This window comes from Thamnophis sirtalis, unplaced genomic scaffold (assembly GCF_051295495.1).
Source record: "Thamnophis sirtalis isolate CommonGarterSnake01/CBP01778 unplaced genomic scaffold, rThaSir2_p1.2 scaffold_5, whole genome shotgun sequence".
NCBI lineage: Eukaryota > Metazoa > Chordata > Lepidosauria > Squamata > Natricidae > Thamnophis > Thamnophis sirtalis.
Window position 1 is genome coordinate 75,687,810 of NW_028261385.1, and position 20,069 is coordinate 75,707,878.

A 20,069-nucleotide genomic window follows, 5' to 3' on the forward strand; every position below is an offset into this window, starting at 1 on the left:
AATTTGCAGAAGAAATTATAATATTGCTTGCTGGTTTAGCTGTAGTATTTCTCAGTGCCAAAGACACTGGAAATGTAATTATTTGTTATCCAAATAATTATATATTTATATGAGCAAATATATAATTAATTGTTCTGTGCAAAAATTAGAACATCACTTAAAGAAACGATATCATTACAACTTCACTCTTTTTATTCTATTTCTTACTGACTTCTTACTGTTAATTATTCCCACTGAATGGCCGATGAACATTTTTATCTTTGTGTAACTGTGTCACTCAATACAGTTTATTATTGTGCATGGGTTTTCTTCATTGATATTTTTCCAACAATTCCTATTTCCCTTTTATTGTTCTTACCCATTGACTCACCCCCACCCCGCATGTTGAGTGTTTCATGAATGTTTTAACATGCTTTTCTTGAATAAAATTCAATCTCTTTTTGTGAGCTATATGTTATCACCAGAGTTAAGGTTCATATTAGCTTTGGGATGCATTTAGTTTATTTTTTTAATTAAAAGACCTTGTTTGCAATAGTGGTCCCTGCTGGGCAATAGCAGTGACGGATGCTGCATTTGCTAACAAAATCCTATGAAATGAGTTATGATTCTTTATGTTTTACAAACCCTGGGGTTCTTCTAAATTACATTTTCTGAAATAGAAGAGTACTTAAAACTCAGTTTCTATTTTCATTGTCAACGATATCAGGCACAATTTTAGATTTAACACTATCAATCCATATTTTCCTTCTTATACACACAAACACGCACATGCCATTGTTAGAAAGCAAAGGAAAAATACAAATTGAAAGGCAAGAATCAGAACAGCTACCTATGCAGATATTTCTGCTTTCATATATCTGTCCTTTATGGTGCATCACTCTGTGTTAAATAGACAAGTCAAATAATTTGAGTTTTTAGAAAATAATAAATTTCTGAAACAAGTTGATAAAATAAATAAAGTTCAGGGTAAAGCTACTTTGACTAATTCTCACAGTGTTGTCTAATGTCTATGTACATTTACCCATGTTGTATGGCTGCAGAATTAATATTATCCTTCTTATCTTCTTTACTACTCTCCTCTTATTGGTACTTATGATTATTACTGTTGCTCTAAAGGTACACTGAGAGTTTCTGCACAGGAGAAGAATTCCTTGTGTGTCTAATCACACTTGGCCAAATAAAGTATTCTAATTCTAATTATTTACACACATATATGCACCCACATACATGTCTCTGTGTGTGTGTGTGTGTGTGTGTGTGTGTGTGTGTTAACTTTGTATAATAAACTTATAGATATGAAAATTAATTAATAACATGGATAACTTAATTTATCATAAAAAAAGATAGTTAACAAATCAAATATTAAGGCTGGATTGAGGCACAGGTCATAGCATCTGATGTATTTTGATCACTGCTGTGCAAAACCTGGTATGTTATAGCAAGATTAATGTCTGCAAGCAGCAGGGAGGCATAAAATTATCTTGTGCACCTGGAGTATTTATATAATATTGTTGAGAGGAGGCTAATGCAAATATCTCAGTAGAATCCATACCTTCCAACCATGGTAACTTTTTTTATGCTGCTTCATCTACTCTACAAGAATGAGACAGTTTATCCTAAACTATTTGAAATTTTAAAGCAGGTCTTCCCTCCCCTTCACAAATGACAGTTTCAGGATATGTAACATGCTTCTCCAACTAATTTTTAAACAAGGTTCAATCTCCTAACATAGCAAGTCATACAAACAGCAAATACATTTGGAGCTATTAGAGACATGAGCTGCAAAAACCCAGTGCTGTGTGTGTTTGTATAATAGCTTCCCTGGAACTACAGGGAAGACAATATTCTTGATTGTGGTTTGTACCTTTCCCCAAAAGAATTCCTCACACTTCAAAACTGTTTGCTGCTAAAGGAGACACCACTGCATGTTTCCAGTCAGGTTTTGCTTAAGGTGACCAGATTTTCAGATTGGTAAAGAGGGATACCTTTGACCGGGGGGGGGGGGGGGGGGATTGATTAAAAAATTTATACGGAGCAACAAAAATTTTCATACAACGCAAAAATAGTATTGTAATATTTTTTTACTTCAACGTAACTACAATTTACAAAGATAAATTGTAACTGTTGCCAAACATCAAAATTTTGATCACTAACTTCTTGATTACTTAATGCAGTGTTTCTCAACCTCTGGCAGATTTAAGATGTGTGGACTTTAACTCCCAGAATTTCCCAGCCAGCCACCAAATTCTATACTAATACGTAGATCTCTGCCTTTGTGTGTATCTAATTTCTAACCAGTTGTTTTGTTTCCCTTCATTGCTTGAGTTATAACAAAGTCATTGGCCATCACTGAAATTAAACAGCTGCTGTTGAAGTGTTAGGGTCATACTGCTAGAGGTTTTTCTTCATATGATATAAATCACAAACCTAAAGTCTTCATAAACAGTTTTATTGCAGAAAACTAACTCATATTCTTTACTTCTAAGTATACAAATTTTGTATACTTGTTTTTGTTTTCCTACCTTATTCTACAGTCCTATTATTACATGTTTACAACTATTTCTGTCCTATTTAATCTAATTTTTAGTATCTATATTCCTATCGCTATGTTACTAATGTTATGTTTTCTTGACATAGGACTATCCTAACTATTTCTAAGTTCTTTAAAAAAAATCGGTTCTGGTAGCCAATTTCAGTACATTTGCATGAAAAACTTTTTTCACTTTTCTAAAAACGTGTGAAGCTTTATTTCTGCCCCACTCCCAATCTTCTCTTTATGGTGTTGCTTTTTTGGGGTCTCTGCACTTGGCTTGTTGGATGTTGTGAGCTTCCTTTGGGTTGCAGACTCTGGTCAGGCTTCTTTCCTTCTCCACTTCTCTCAGCCAATCCTTCAGTGGTCCAAAAATTACAGGGTTTTTGTTGTTGTTATTTGAAGACAGCTGCAGAAGTACTCGCTTCAGAAGTTTCTCTTTCCCACTTCTTATGGTTTGATTCCTTTCTTGCTACATGCAACACATTCGTGTTTTGCAAACCCCACAAGTAAGGGGAGGATGTGCAGCTGTTTTAACCCTCCTTCCATGACTCTGGAATCCAGGAGGGAGGGAAAAGAAATGCCTTCTCACTCTGGGTGGGAAAGTGGGAACGGGAAAAGGAAGGTCCTGTACTGGATTCTTTGGTGCTCTCTGAACTTGGTTGTTTTCTTGCTACCACTGATAGCGTTACCTAGTTTAGTAATGAAACGTCTGCAAGAAAATAACCAATGTATAGTTCAACCCTGAGCTACAAATATGCTCTTCTAAGGTCCTCTATCCGTTGTGGCTGGCTGTAGACCCTCCTTGTCTCTTGTTATTTGCTGGGGTTGATCTCACTTATTTCCCATGCTAAATTGCATTTGATCCTGATAGCCTCTCCATTGACTTGGCCCTCGGTCTTCATAGGACAAGAATCCTCCAACACACTCATGTGCCATCAATATTTTTCTATTATAAATGCAAATAAGGAATTGTGGGGTCTTTACACTACTCCAAGCTAGGTGGTTTTCTTGCAGACATTTCATTACCAAACTAGCTAACAGCATCAGTGATATAATGTTATCTAGTTTGGTAATGAAGTGTCCACAAAAAACTCATCAACCTCAGAGAGCACCAAGGACTTCACTGTTCAACCCGGAGTCACAAATATTCTCTTCTATCAAAATCAGAAATCCTCATGTTGCCTAAAAATCCTAGGTTCAGGGAAAGGGAGAACAAGCCCATGCTGGCTTTCAGAGAAAAGTGCTTTTTTCGTTCTCTTTTTTTCCCCTCTTCCCTTTGACTGACAGAAGCAAAGTTGGATAAACTTGCTTTGCGAGTGCCTAGTGCACCAACGGGAAGGAGGGAGCAATGATGAAATAAAACAAAGAAAACAACTCTCAAAACTCTGCTCTATCAAAAATCCAGACAAGCAGACTAAGGTAAAGGTAAACATTCTTCTCACACATAAGTGCTAGTCATTCCTGACTCTAGGGGGCGGTGCTCATCTCCATTTCAAAGCCGAAGAGCCAACACTGTCTGAAGATATCTCCATGGTCATGTGGCCAACATGACTAAACGCCGAAGCCATATGGAACACTGTTACCACCAACCTATTTTTCTACTTGCATTTTTACATGCTTTAGAACTGCTAGGTTGGCAGAAGTTGGGTCAAGTTAATGGAAGTTCACTCCATTACGCGGCGCTAGAGATCGAACCGCCAAACTGTCAACCTTTCCATTTGACAAGGTCAGCATCTTAGCCATTGAGTCACTGTGTCCCTTCCACAGGCAGACTAGTGAGAGATAAATTTACTATAAAATAGCACCCCACACATCAAACTCCCATCATGCACAATGACATTTTCCTCATTTTGTGTTAAGCTAAGCTGTACATGCTAGCTAGAGATCAGCACCACAATTAATCCTGGTTTATATATTTTTTTCATTGTAAGAACAAGAGGAGATCACTTTTAATGGTATGAAATGTCTAAAATACTTGACATCTGACCTAGTTACTTAGTTCCACCAATAGCATGAGTGAGTTGCTTTGTGATAAACGTTCACCCCTGTATAAGCTTAGTGATATGATTCATGTAAATTTTATCAACATGAAAGTAAATAGAAGGTATATGATGTTTGCATATGGGAATACAACAAAAAAACCTATCACCCTATGGTTCTGAAAACATACATCCGTAATATTCTAACTGCATATGAAATCTAATTAACAGCATATGAGCTGGCACATTTGGAGGGAAAAATTAAATAACTGTTTAGCAGTTATAATAGGATAAATATAATATTTTCATATTTGAATAATGAATGATTTTATAATTGGAACTGTACAGTAGATTTTTATTATGACAGATTTTTATTTGTGGACAGTTAAATTAATAGTTCAGGATAGTTATTTGTAACAGCTGATCAAGAAGAATTTGGGTTGTGTAAAGTGCCTTTGATTTGCCTCAGGCAGGTGTTTCATTTCATGATTTTGTCAACAAATTATATTGTCTCTTTGTGTTGAGAAAGCATAAAATGTAACTGCTTTCCTCTTAGTAGTGAGGGTCCATCCAGCTTTAATGGGGTGACCACTTATCAAAGAAAGTAGCCCCTCAAAGACCCTCAAAGGCTAATTACATTTATAAGATAGCTTTAGATACTGCAAATGCTATTTAGATTCTATGTAATATGTAATACCTGAGAGGCGATAGGGTACATAACAAATATGATGTTTTTTCAAAGAGACTGACAATTGAACAGTTTTTATTTATCTTTTTGTCATAGCACTGCTGAGATTCTGATTTGAAGGGCAAAATGTGATTTGGCGTGTTTATGCATGCACATAAAGCCACTTCCAGAAAGTGGTTAAACAGCTGCGTCTTCTCCAGTTTGCACACTGCGTTCCACAATGGTTGCGTAATGCTGAAAAATATGTGTTTTGTTTAAGATATGTATTATGGCCTCACATGCTCCAAATTACATTTTGGCCTTTGAATGTGGGATTTTTTCCACCAGCATGATTCTCTACTTCCAATTTACAGTGTTAGCTGAATAGCTCTGTTAAACATGGAACTACAAATGTTGTTCTCAATTTCATTTCTTCAAATAACTGATTCAGTATTTGCTTCAGTTTTTCTAAAGTTTCTGTAAACATCAAGAATGGCTTTCTGTGAATGAAGTTGGATTTATGTATATTCTCACAGAGGAAGAAAAATATTTATATTGCAATTCTATAATTTGGAGTAACTTCGTAGTAGTTGTAATAGTCTCTAATAATCATATAGACTAAGATAAAAATTATAACCCCCACCCTCATTAATCTTAAAATAAAGCAGCAGAAAAATATCTGTTTTCTCTGTAATCCTGTGGAATTTTGTATAGCCACAAAAATGATTGTTTCACTATATTTTACGCTATATCTATACTTGGTTAAAATCAACAGAAACTACCTATTTAAAACTATAAGCTGTTGCTAGTTACAGTGGCAGCATCTATAAGATCAGATGGCAGCATCTATAGGATCTTGCTGGTTTTATTGGAATGGAAAAGCAATCTCATGACAATTTGCTGGAGGAACCTTTTCAGCCATGGTTCCTGCTCTGGGCTTCCCTATGGAACATTCTACCATCAGAGGTGAGATTTGCTCTCAGCCTTCTGGCTTCCTGGAAGGATCTTAAAACTTGGTTTTGATGGTTGGCTTGGGGCATTGATGGGGTCTCTCTCTGGTGGAAGTTGATGACGAGCTAAGATATCCATGAGATGGAGATAATCTAAACAAACAAACAAATAGATAAATAAACAAACAAAAAAAGCAAGAAATCAAGCAAATGTAGTGCCAATAGCAACAGGTGGCTTAGGTGCTGTCCCAAAACAACTGGACCACCACTTGAACATTATCAGCATTGACAAATTCACCACCGGTCAATTGCAAAAGGCAACGTGACTTGTAAAAAGCTTGCATTCTGTGACTTTACTCTAACACCGTCAAATATCAAAATTTGTCTATTCCAGGTCCTTTGGAAGGACTCAATAGATAAAAATGCAAAATCCAGACTGCACATCTAACTGTAACAAGCCATAATAAGCACGCATGAGGTGTTACAATGCTCATTGATAAGGGACATGCTTGCTTCATGAGTTTGTGGTATTGCTTTCTTTACTCTGACTTCCTCCCTTGCCTTCCCCCACAAACAATGCTGCAAATGTACATTAGTACAATTGGGCCAAAGCAATCCTTCATAGAATTCCAGAAGTTTACTTCTGCAGTGTAATACAGTAAACATGAAAAAAAAATCAATTTTTCCCAAGGCATGAGTTAATTAAAAGACAAGATAATGCAGACACATTTCTCAATATCTTAGCCAATACAATCCTGGCTATATTCCACTATTGAGCTATTTGTGCAAATCAGATGGTGGATTTGGATTTAATTTGTCCTCTACCTTTAAGGGAAATTGGCAAGTGCAATTAAAGAAGACATTAAAGAATGTCTGAGCCCAAAGTTCTAATTTCTCTCCCTTAAAAAAATAGCTAGAACAACTGTTTCCCGATTCTGAATGAGTTCCATTTATTTGCTCACTATTAAAACTTGAGAAGTTCTTTTAGTGATGCATATTTTTTGGAAAAGGAAGGATTTCCTGTACTCCAAATGTTTATTTTTATTTTATTTTATTTATTTTGTCAAGCATGTATAATACAACAAATATAAGTATAAACATAATTATGAATACAGGAAATGGATATGAATAAATGGGGACAGTAGGACAGGGACAGAAGATATGCTGGTGTGCTTATCCACACCCCCTTTATGGACCTCTTAGGAATGGGCTGAGGTCAACAGTAGACAGTTTAAGATTAAAGTTGTGGGGATTTGGGGATGAAACCATAGAGACAGCCATGGGCTTGACCCAGGTAATTCGGGGGCCAACCCATGCAGCGGGTCACATGCTCGACCTCATATTCCTCTCGGAGCAGTGGATGTGTGATCTTGGTCTGAGGGGTAATGAGATCATACCCCTGTCATGGTCAGACCACTGCCTACTGAGGCTTGACTTCCGGAGGCCAAACCCCCACCGTAGGGAGGAGGAACCGACCAGGTGATTCCGCCCCAGGCGACTTATGGACCCGTTGAGGTTCCAGACGGAGCTTGGGGTTATTCCTGATACTCTCGCCCACAGTTCGGCGGAGACTCTGGTTGCCGCCTGGCATTCGGCGGCATCGGAGTCTCTTGATCGGATTGCGCCACTACGGCCCCTCTGGGCCAGTGGATCCCGGAGGCCTCCTTGGTTCACCGAGGAGCTCCGGGAGAAGAAACGCCGGAGGAGATGCCTAGAGCACCTGTGGAGGTCCGATAAGTCCGAGGCGAACCGAGCACTTCTGACCACCTGCACCAAGGACTACGTTAGGGCATTAAGAACTGCCAAAAGATCATACATCTCTGCCTTGGTCGCATCCGCCGAGTCACGCCCAGCCGCCCTGTTTAGGATAACCCGCTCCCTCCTTAATAGGAAGGATCCGGGAGACCCCTTGCAGGGTAGGGCTGAGGACTATGCTCAATTCTTGGCGGACAAAATAGCTCGGTTTCGACCGGACTTGGACTCCACCGCAGTAGATCCAGCCGAGACACAGGAGGACTACTTGGCAAATCACCTCTGGGTTGAGTTCCAGGATGTTGCCTCTGGGGATGTGGACAAGGCCATTCGAGCTGTAAGTGCCTCCACTTGCATTCTGGACCCGTGTCCCTCCTGGCTGGTTGCCAACAGCAGGGAGGTGACACATGGCTGGATCCAGGCGGTTGCGACCACCTCCCTTCGGGAGGGGCACTTCCCCGCCGTACTTAAAACGGCGGTGGTGAGACCCCTCCTGAAGAAACCATCCTTGGATCCAGCCATTTTAAACAACTTTCGTCCTGTCTCCAACCTCCCCTTTATCGGGAAGGTTGTTGAGAAGGTGGTGGCCTTCCAGCTTCAACGGGCCTTGGAGGAAGCTAGCTATCTTGACCCCTTCCAGTCTGGCTTCAGACCTGGTTACAGCACAGAAACCGCTTTGGTCGCATTGACCGATGATCTCTGGAGGGCCAGAGATGGAGGCTATGCGTCCATCCTGGTTCTCCTTGACCTCTCAGCGGCTTTCGATACCATCGACCATGGTATCCTTCTGCGACGACTGCGGGAGGTGGGAGTGGGAGGCACTGTTCTGCAGTGGTTCTCCTCCTACCTCTCGGACAGGTCGCAGTCGGTGTTGGTCGGGGGGCAGAGATCGTCCCTGAGGCCCCTAACATGTGGGGTGCCCCAGGGTTCGGTCTTATCCCCCCTACTATTTAACATATACATGAAACCGCTGGGCGAGATCATTCAGAGGCACGGGATAAAATACCACCAATATGCGGACGATACGCAATTGTATCTGTCCGCCCCGTGCCAACTCAATGAAGCGGTGGACGTGATGAACCAGGGTCTTGAGGCCGTTAAGAACTGGATGAGCGCTAACAAACTGGTACTCAACCCGGACAAGACCGAGTAGCTGTTGTGTTTCCCTCCCAACAATTTGGCTAATGTACCAACACTTAGGCTGGGGGGTCAAATTTTATACCCCTCAGATAGGGTCCGCAACTTAGGAGTCCTCCTGGACCCACAGCTGACTTTTGACTACCAGCTGTCAGCTGTGACCAGGGGGGCATTTGCCCAGGTTCGCCTGGTCCGCCAGTTGCAGCCCTACCTAGATCGGGAGGCTCTCGCAACAGTCACTCGAGCCCTTGTGATCTCTAGGCTGGAATACTGCAATGGGCTCTACATGGGGTTGCCCTTGAAGTGCATCCGGCGACTACAGTTAATCCAGAATGCAGCCGCGCGAATGATAGTGGGCGCACCGCGGTTCGCCCATGTTACACCCATCCTCCGCGAGCTGCACTGGCTACCTGTCGGTCTCCGGGTGCGCTTCAGGGTACTGATGACCACCTTTAAAGCACTCCATGGTAGTGGATCTGGGTACTTGAGAGACCGCCTCCTGCCGATTACCTCCCTTCGACCAACTAGATCGCACAGACTGGGCCTCCTCGGAATTCCATCTGCCAGTCAATGTCGACTGGCGACTACACGGAGGAGAGCCTTTTCTGTTGCAGCTCCGACCCTGTGGAACGATCTCCCCGTTGAGATTCGTACCCTCACCACCATCCAGACCTTCCGCGCAGCCCTCAAGATCTGGCTCTCCCAGCAGGCCTGGGGATAGGTTTCCAAGTTACCCGCCCGAGTGTTGATTGCTGAACGAAAGTTGTGTTTTATTTTTTTCTTTGTTCACATTTTGTTTTGTCCTTTGATACTGCACCCCCTTCCCTTGTGATTGTAAGCCGCCCTGAGTCCCCTCAGGGAAAAGGGCGGCCTATAAATCTTAATAAATGAACTAAATGAACTAAAATGAGTCAGGTAGTGCATTCCAAGCACTGACCACTCTGTTGCTGAAGTCGTATTTTCTGCAATTGAGTTTGAAGCGGTTTACTTTAAGTTTGTGTGCTCTTGTATTGTTGTGGTTGAAGCTGAAGTAGTCATTGACAGGTAGGACATTGTAGCAGATATTTTTTGTATTATGCTGAGATCAGGCCAAAGGCAGAGTATTCTAAGTTGTCTAAGCCCAAAATTTCAAGCATGGCGGTATAAGGTATTCTGTTGTGAGCAGAGGAGTGGAGGAATGGAGTCACATATATCAGGGTAATCTTCACATCCTATTTTCCCACAAAGATACCTCACTAGCCATTTTTAAAGGACATATTCTTATGACATCAACTTCATCTTATCCCCACTCCATGGTGGAGTAAGCCTGCATACAAATTTAGATATTACATCTTAGGGCTGGTATTTTTCTGTTCTTGACACAAATCTTGTTATACTTTTGATATCTTCCCAATGTTGATGATATACAATCAGGGAATAGGATCTGGCCAGCTCCTATTGTGCACTTGAAGGTCATATAAATGACAGCCCTTCTCTCCCTTCTCTCAGCATTGTCATTTTGGCTTTGCAGGATATAATGGTTTCCATCAAGGGAGGGGGGGGCAAAAGAATTAGTTTTAGAAATATTTCTTTTAAATGGATGAAGAAGCTGTTTATTTCTGTAACTTTTCCAAGACTATGTAGTTTATAAAGAAAAGTCTGATTGCCCATGTTGGAGAATACCATATGTTTCATCCTCCGTGGAATCCAAATAAGTAAGTGGATCTAAATTACCTCTAAATACGTGTTTTTGAGGAGCACTTGGGATGGAGAAGTGAGCCCATTCTTGTGGTGGAATTGCTGGCTAGACTGGAGGGAAGTGTTAAGAGGGAGGTAAGTTTAGAGTTTTACACTGCTAAGAGTGACAAATGCCTGATCTGTCCCAGAATCCCATAAGTGGTTCTGTTTGCTTGTGCTTCACAATCCTCTACATATCATAAACATGATACACTAATTCAATACCAGGGCCATCTGGTATTGTGCTAAAATCTTGTCCCAAAGATCTTAACTGTCATCTAGTATAATCTGATGATCCAGTGCTCTTGAGCATTTGAACAAAACCTGAACAAATTTTGTCCAACATCTAGGCTAACTTTTCTACTCAACTTGTCAAAACTCACTTTCTCATCAGCCCAAATCCACACTGAGGACAGTGGCTGGTGTTTGCTTTCCCCACCAGCAAGCAGAACTAGGGAGTGGAACTATTGTTTTCCTTATGCATTGACATTACAAGGACAATACCACTCCTTACTGAGATAAAATAGGCTTCAGCAATGCAGTCACAATATAGGCAGACCTTTTTTTTTCTAGAGTCAAAGACTGCAGAAAAGCAATTTAAGTACACCATGAATGCACCTTTAATGCATGTGAGAATGCACATGCGCTAAAGATCCTAAATAAGATCCTAAATAACTTTGTAGATATCAAAGTTCCAAATAAGCTTTATTGCAATATTAAACCAGCCTAATTCCTCATTGTTAATTAAAACAACAATACAAGAGGAAAAAGGAGGACAAAAAGTATCTTGGAAGGTATGGAAGGAATGTATAGCAGCCAGAGAGAGTTTGGCTATGTTTAAGGTGATCAGATGTCATGCTTTCAGCGTGACAGGCACACTTTTCTACAATTTGTCACGTGTCCCACCACATTCTTAGAAAGTCCCATTTTTTAAAAAAAAAAAAAAAAATTACCAATGTAAAGAGGCTGCAAGGCCATGCAGATAGGGGCCGCCAGTGGGTCTTACTGATTTTCTAGGATACATACAAGTTGCCTACTACGATTACGTCCTCCATATTCGGGGAGAGACACTCGCTCCCGCGCAGCACAATCACGCCACAGGTTTTCAAAGCCACACTCTTGATTGGCTCGCAAACGTCATGAGAGACGGCTTCCGAAGGAGGACAAAAAGTGCTGTAGCTTTGCCTAAAGAATAGCCATCTCTGTAGGAACGAGAATGTCACTCATCCCAATCCATTGAGACAAATATTTAATCTCTCAGTTCAATGCTTTCGGAAAGCAAAAAGCCTAGATATTCAAGGGAAGACTTATCCTACTCGCAATAGCATCGGGATTCTGCACTATAACTCACAACGTTGCTATGCAGTAGTAAATTGAAAAGATATAATATGGAAAACCCGACATCATTAAGTTGTAAGTCCTGAACTAATATATTAAGGAGTAAGCCATACTGAATTGCACATGGTTTTCTTGCCGCCTCGCTTAGAACTACCCACCAGAAACGAAGCAGTCTTGCGGGGGCCCCAGCAGTCCCTTTGCTAGTGGGGTGCAACAGCCCACCCTTTGACTCACTGTTTCCTTCCAGGTGGCTGGAGAGCCGCTTGTGACAAGGCGCGCCTCCTCGAGCTACCTGCAGCGGCGCTTCCCTCCCTCTGCGCCCCGCCTGCCTGGCTACCTGCTGGCACCGATGCTCCAGGCGTCTTCATCACCGGGCAAGCCCTCCACAGGACAAGGGGGTGTGACTGGGCAAGGTGGAGTCGGGGGGGCAGACAAACTCCATGGCCGCCTCTTTCTTCCAGAAGCTCCGAGAGTCGCTGGTGGCAAAGAGCTCGGCGGCGTCGCCCGGCTGGAGGGGAGGGCATGGGGTGTGGGACACCAGCCTCCAGGAAGCTCGCCTCTCCGGACGGCCCTGTAAGCCCCTCCCTCCAGCTCGCTCCGTCCCATGTGCCAGAACTTCTCCCATGTGCAGCCTTCCTTCCTTCCTTCCTTCCTTCCTTCCTTCCTTCCTTCCTTCCTTCCTTCCTTCCTTCCTTTCTCTTTCTCTTTCTCCTCCTCCTTCTCATCTTGTTCCTTCCTTTCCTTCCCTCTTTCCTTCCCTCTTTCCTTCTTATTCCTATCACCTTCCTTCTTTCCTTCATTTCTTGCCTCCTTTCCTATCTCCATCCCTCTCTCGATCTCCTTCTCTTCCCTCCCTCCTTCCTTTCTTTCTCAGGAGGGGACGAGTGGGGGGGGGGCGAAAGGGCGACAGGCTGCGGGTGGCCAGGGACCCCTCCTCTTCAGAAACAAGATGAGAGACCATGAGGAGAGCCCAGGACGAGGGGAGGGCGAGAGGTTGGCAGAGCCATGAGTGGCGGTGGTTGTCCCAGGCAGGGGCGTGGTGGAGGTGGTGTGGGTAAAAGGGAACTGGCGGGGGCTGCGGGGCCAGTGAGGATCAGGCTATGGAGGTGGCCAAACTCCATGCCCGCCTCTTTCTTCCAGCAGCACCGAGAGTCACTGGTGGCAAAGAGCTCGGTGGCGTCGCCTGGCTGGAGGGGAGGGTGTGGGGTGCGGGAGACCAGCCTTCAGAAAGCTCGCCTTTCCAGACAGCCCTGTAAGCCCCACACCCCCCTCTGGCTCGCTCCGTCCCATCTGTCAGAACTTCTCCCATGTGCAGTAGATCTCTCAAGATCTGCCTCTGAGGAGCCTTCCTTCCTTCCTTCCTTCCTTCCTTCCTTCCTTCCTTCCTTCCTTCCTTCCTTCCTTTCCTTCCTTCCTTCCTTCCTTTCTCTGTCTCCTCCTTCTCATCTTGTTCCTTCCTTTCCTTCCCTCTTTCCTTCTTATTCCTATCACCTTCCTTCTTTCCTTCATTTCTTGTCTCCTTTCCTATCTCCATCCCTCTCTCGATCTCCTTCTCCTCCCTCCCTCCTTCCCATGACTCCAGAAAACTGCAACTGTCATAAATCTATGTCAGTTGCCAAGCATCCGAATGTAAATTTTGTGACCATGGGGATGCTGCAATGGTCATAAGTGTGAAAAACAGTAGAAGTCCTTTTTCTGTGCCGTTATAACTTTGAACTGTCACTAAATGAACTGTTGTATATTGAGGACTGCCTATATTACATTTAATTTTTTAAAAATAGCCAATAATTTATATCCTTGAATAAGACTGCATTTAATTCATATAATTATATTTTATGACTATTTACAGGAAGGTTATTGAAATGGGTTTGAAAAGTCCCGATATTTTTTTTAAAATTAATCATCCCCCCCCCCCGGCTCCGGTCAATGGTGTCCCTCTTTACCAATGTTAAAATCTGGTCACCTTAGCTATGTAGTGAATAACAGTACTTTTATGGTATGCTTGAAAAAGGAAGTATACTTGTCATCTCTCCTAGCTCTCTATTCCTTTATGAAGCGCTGAATTAACATACAGATAGTTCTTGCTTAATGACCAGTCACTTAGTAATTACTCAATGTTATGATGGATCCCCCAAAAGATTCTTACAACTCAGATTCAAAATTATGATGGCTGTCAACCCCCCCCCCCCCCCAGCCACACGATTGCACTTTAGGCCCTCGACAACTGCGATTTATGACATTTTTTGGCAAAAACTGAGGCCAATCCCCCCCAAAAAAGCCACTGGGAACATTGGGAATTTTATATATACCAACAAAATCTACTGGACATCAAGCCTACCTAGAATAAATGATCTGCAATATTTATGATTTATTATAAGCATTTTTTCTGTCCCCTTTCTCTTTCCTTAAGTAAGAATATCTGAAAAGGCCAAAGGAAGAATTAATGTACACCTTTAAAGGATGCTATATTTTTCTCCATACAAAATGAACATTATCAGTAGTCTAAGAAGACGTTCCCTCATTAAGAATGGGATCATTATCATAGTCAAGAACAGTACTAGTATCCTTTTCCATTTGAACTTTATTTATTCATTTGTTTTATTTGGTTACAAATAAAACTAAACAATATTAGAATTAAAAACAGTATTGTAAACCCTACAGCTTCAAATTAGTCAGGAGCAGCTATATCAGAACAACAACAAAAACCTAGAGGAAAAGTATTTTATGTTCTTAAAATGGAAATCTGTAATCTTATATTCTCTCATCTGCCAAATTAAAAATGTTCAGTATATTATTTCCTCTGAGAGCCAGAATATTTAGAGAAGAAGGAATAAAATGCAATGCCAAACTTCTTCAATGTAAGTTCTGCTTGCTCTAGGAATGGGTAAATCTGTTGACACATTTCTTCAGTGCTTTTCAATTAAATATGAAATATGCACACAAAAACACACGTTGGACACCAATGTTCTAATATACATCATTTTTATTCATACTTTGAGAGAAATGGATTACAAACTTCAGAAAAGTACAGTTTGCTCAATAAATTGCCATTAAAGTGTGGACTAAACAACATATTTCACCCATCCCATTTTGATCTTGCCTACATATGTTTATTATTACATGATAACTTGCATGTTTTAGATGTGGCAACATTTCCTCTGCCCTTCACTTGACAGTTGTATTTGAATTACTTCCTAATTTTGAAGGAACATTAATCCCATTTCTGTCATGGCATGACCTTTAATAGATGATATTAATTGTCTAAAATCAAAACTAAGACTATTGTATTATTGCACAAGGGACTTTTAATACATCTCAAGTATTTGAATTTTATCGCATATGTTTATATGTTATAGACAAAACAAAACCCTTCAGTTTGAACCAAAGGGGTACTTTTCTTCAGGGGGCAACTGGACTCTCTTGTTTTTTTCTTTTGAAGACATTTTGCTTCTTCAGCTCTGACAGGATAGTAAGGAATGGAAGTGGGAGCGCTGAAGAAGCTTCTTAGATGAGAAGTGAAATGTCTTCAAAAACAAACCTCCTGAAAAAAGCATATAACTTTGATATGGACAACTGAGAATCTCTACAGACCTTCAGTTTGAAATTTTATCATAATATAAATGAAAAAAAATTCCCTCTATCTACTGGAACCATCAGAAAGGATAAAGGGTTAAAACTTTATCTAGACACATAATAGTCCTAGGATGGATCAGGTCCCAGTAACTTTTGAAGAAGGAATATATAAAGAATAAAGGCATGTATGTATTCTGAATTTAAATTATACAGCTAGATAAATTAAGGAAATGTATTTTTTGTTGTTGTTAAATTCACCAGTACCTTTTCAAATATGCATAAAATTAATGCTTTGGATATAACTTTATGAATGTTGTTTGTTGACAATTTGCTTTGTACCAGGGCTAAGCTATTGGGAGCGGGAGGAGAATTACACAGCTATGCAAAGCTGTGATATTTCACTTTGAAGAAGACTCACAAGAAACTTTGAATCAAAGTTTCAAACAAAACCATGCAGAATCCACACTTTTATATCTGAAGTAACCCCTTTGCTTCTCCTTGAGGTTCCTTCCATCAATTTCCCTAGAAGCTGAAGCATCCACTGAGCTCCTATAAATGCCAGATGAGGTTTTTAAGGAGGTGCTGAATATACCTCATCGTGGGCCACTGTGTTGACTCAGTGGTACGAATATTATAGCCAAGCATAATTAAACCAAAACAAGACAGAAAAAGAAAGAAAAAAGAGAAAAGACTATGTAGGGAAGGAAAATATAGATCAGATTCTTTATTTTTGAAGAGAAATCTGGCTGATCAGCAGCAACGTTTCAAGCTGTTAGCTTTGATTTCACATCCTGAAGGCAACAGCTCACATTACTACGAAGGCATATAATTGCCAAGGAGTGCTTGGTTGAGTTGAACACAGTTAACTTGTTTCCAATTTTCTTGTCTTTGGGAATAAAAGCAGTCTCCAGTTGGATATAATGAAAGCCGCCATGAACTTTGCTCTTTGTAGTTTACCTAACCTCATTTCGATTAGTGGTTTCTTCATGGGAGAGAAAAACACATATCCTAAACACATTGCTAACTATATAAAAGAGAAAATTAGAATAAGATTGCAGTAGCATCCATTTTTCATACTGTGCCAGAAATCTGCCTAATCTACCATGACTCATTTAGCAGAAAAACAGAAAGATTAAATAAGCAGCCGAGATTCATGAAATAATTTGGTAGATTTGTATGCGGTGCTGACTGACAATTCCAGTTGCCCATGAGGATTGATAGAAATGTCAGCTGCCTTTGAAACCTTTCCTGGGGAGGCAACCAAACTCATGGCTTAGAATGGGACAACTCACCACAGGCAACTTGCTGAAGGACACCTCTCTATGGCCAACACACTAGGGGACAATTCGTTGTGGGACAATGTAACAATTCAATGTAATTATTTAAAATAAATTTAAAATTATTTTAAGTTTTGCCATTAACATTTCATTTTGCCCCTCCTTTTTGCGTCCTTTCTTTAATGGTTCTATTCCACCATTCCTTTGATATTAGTGTAACTCTTGTGCCGCAGTAAATTGTCCCATAGCGACTTAGCCATAGCAAGTTGGCTATGGCGAGTTGGTGGGTGCAAATTGTCATCGACCCCTTGTGGCTACCATTAATGGTTTGCAAAATTTTAAAAAATGGCAATGGAAGAAAAGTAAGGAACTCAACACAAGATTACAATATGCATTCAAAAATAAAGAGTAATTTTATTCAATGGAGTTTTATGTCAAATAAACATTATTTACATTGCTTCCATAGAACCTCAATGCTCATGTATAATATAAAATGGTGGCCATTGTTAAGCAATGTTTAGCAGAATAAGCTGGAGAAACTGTACTACCTGAATACAGGTATGACCTGTCACACAGTAAACATTCAAAGTTACAAAACGGGATGCATAATAGGTACTAGCGATCCGGATTCCAAGTTCTAAAGGTCGCCCTTCCCCCTGGGTCACATAATCATATTTTGTGCACTTCTCAACCAGCCTGCATTTATATCATTTTGTAAGATTCCACGGTCATGTGATCATGACTGATGACATTTTTTTTGCCAGAAACTATTTTTATTCTGAGGCAAAAACAAAAAAAAAACAAAAAAACAAAAAACCAAACATCCACTGTAGACAATGGGTTCACTTAATGATTATGGCATTCACTTACTGACCATTATGTCATTAATATAAAACTGGGTTGGTCATAAACTGACTCAGTTTGTTTAATAACCAGCACAATTTGAAACCTAATTCCAGGCTTAATTAAAAGTCAATGACTATTATTATACAAACACATAATCCCCCCCCCCCTGGGTTGGCCTTTTATTTTGGATCCGCAGTTCTCTTTTCTGATCAATATTGAACATACCCTATAAAGAATATAAGCCTGCATTTTGCAAAGTATCTTAAAATTCTGCCTGTTTAATTATTTGAAATGGGGTTACATTTCATAGTATTTGTTTTCAGACATCTTATAAACAATGTGTTTTTTTAAAAAAAAATAGAGGGTTATCTTTAATTATTATATTTGTTTTATCATGACTGGGCTACTTCATTAATATTAAAAAACACACAAAATGAAATTGAAAAATTATTTAAATTAAAAGAAATTATTAATGAATTAATGAATATGCTAGAATTAGTTGTAATTTTAATGTATCCAAGAGATGATGAGTCTCTTGTTCAAAATGCATAAAAAGTCACACAACTGTAGACATTACTAATTATAGCAGATCCAGACAAGTTCATTTGGAGACAAAAATGGGTATGTTGCACACACAGATACATTTTTAAGCAGCAATTGCATATTTCAAAAGGAAAATGGAGATGGAAAATGTGCAGAGGAATTATCTAGATACACAGGAACAGATTAACACCTTTGTGTGGTCTGATAATATTTAGCTAGATCAGAGATGTCAAACTCGCATCATCACGTGACATAGCGGGACTTCCCCCCCCTTTGTCAATCCAGGCGGGGGCAGCGGCAGCACATGATGCACCTTGCACACGGGCCACAAGTTTGATAGCCCTGAGGTAGCTCATTTTTTGCTGGCTAATAATTGTCAGATCAATCTGAATGATATCATTCGTGAAGAAATTTTGAAGCCAACTTGATGTGAATTAAGGTTGCGGAGCCTTTCTTTGTTGGGTTAAAGTCTAACAATATACTTTTTCTCAGTTCATTTTTAGTGAGAACTTAACAGAACAAATTGTAAGAATTCCATGAATGTAAAACAAGAAAATGTGTAAGGTAGCAAACCTTTTTTTTTATAAATCTAAGATTCAATACAATCCCACACCAATAGGGATAGGATAGAGGAGGTCAGATGTTGAGGAAGATGCTACATTTTCTCTGTGGACACCCCTTCCTCGTTTGATCTTTTCATGTATAAAATCATGCTTTATGTGTACTTAACAAAAGTATTTGCAAAAGTTCTCACTGTTATTTTTGATTACAGAGCTAACTAACCGTGAAGAACATTTTCAGGTTTTTACAATTGGGAATCTACTCAAAGTGTTTTTCACCTTTTAGACTCTTGTACTAGCTTCATGCCTCCAGGACATTCTCCCTGGGTTTGTTATCTCTAACAATACTTAAATTATTTTTATTTGATTGGCTCACTTTTTATTTTATTCATTTATGCATTTCCTTAGCTGGGAAGACAACCAAGAAGTCTAATTGCTATTTTGTTGATCCGATAACTTATCTGGAGCCCCCAATGGTGAGGTAAGGTTGAATATATCTCTTCCTTATTACTAATAAAATATATTGAACATTGAGACTTAAGGTAAAGGTAAAGGTTCCCCCACATATGCGTGCTAGTCATTTCTGGCTCTAGGGGCGGTACTCATCTGTGTTTCTAAGCTGAAGAGCCAGCTGTCCGAAGACGTTCTTCATTGTCATGTGGCCGGCATGACTAAATGCCAAAGGCACATGGACCACTGTTATCTTCCCACCAAAGTGTTCCCTATTTTTCTACTTGCATTTTTACATGCTTTCATACTGCTAGGTTTGCATAAGCTGGGACAAGAAACAGGAGTTCACTCTGTTACGTGGCACTAGGGATTCGAACCGCTGAACTGCTGACCTTCTGATCGACAAACTGGTCTCTTTCCAAAACCAGGGGTAGGGGATTTTTAAAATAAAATCTATTTTGTTGCCACACCTTTTGAAGCATTTCTGCAGACCTGGAATCTTTGAAACGGGGTGGAAACTTCTTTACTTCTAAATTCTTTTTCCTTGTTAAGTGTGCAGCTGAGAGCAAGTGAACCATATAGGACACATTCTGTTCAATTAAAAAAAACTAACTTATTGAATGCTAGGCTGTTTAAGGATTTCCTTTCTCTAGCTTGTTACACTAATAATGCTTTCCCCAAACTCTAAAGTTCCCATTACTATTTACAATAGGGCTATGCAAATAAAAAGTGCCCCACATAACATATG

General features: G+C 40.3%; 1 protein-coding gene across 16 annotated transcripts in view; it reads right to left on the bottom strand.

The window, feature by feature from the left end:
* The window catches only part of PTPRD (protein tyrosine phosphatase receptor type D), a 1,257,980-nt gene that overhangs the window by 933,119 nt on the left and 304,792 nt on the right, over positions 1-20,069 (bottom strand). The window lies entirely within an intron of this gene.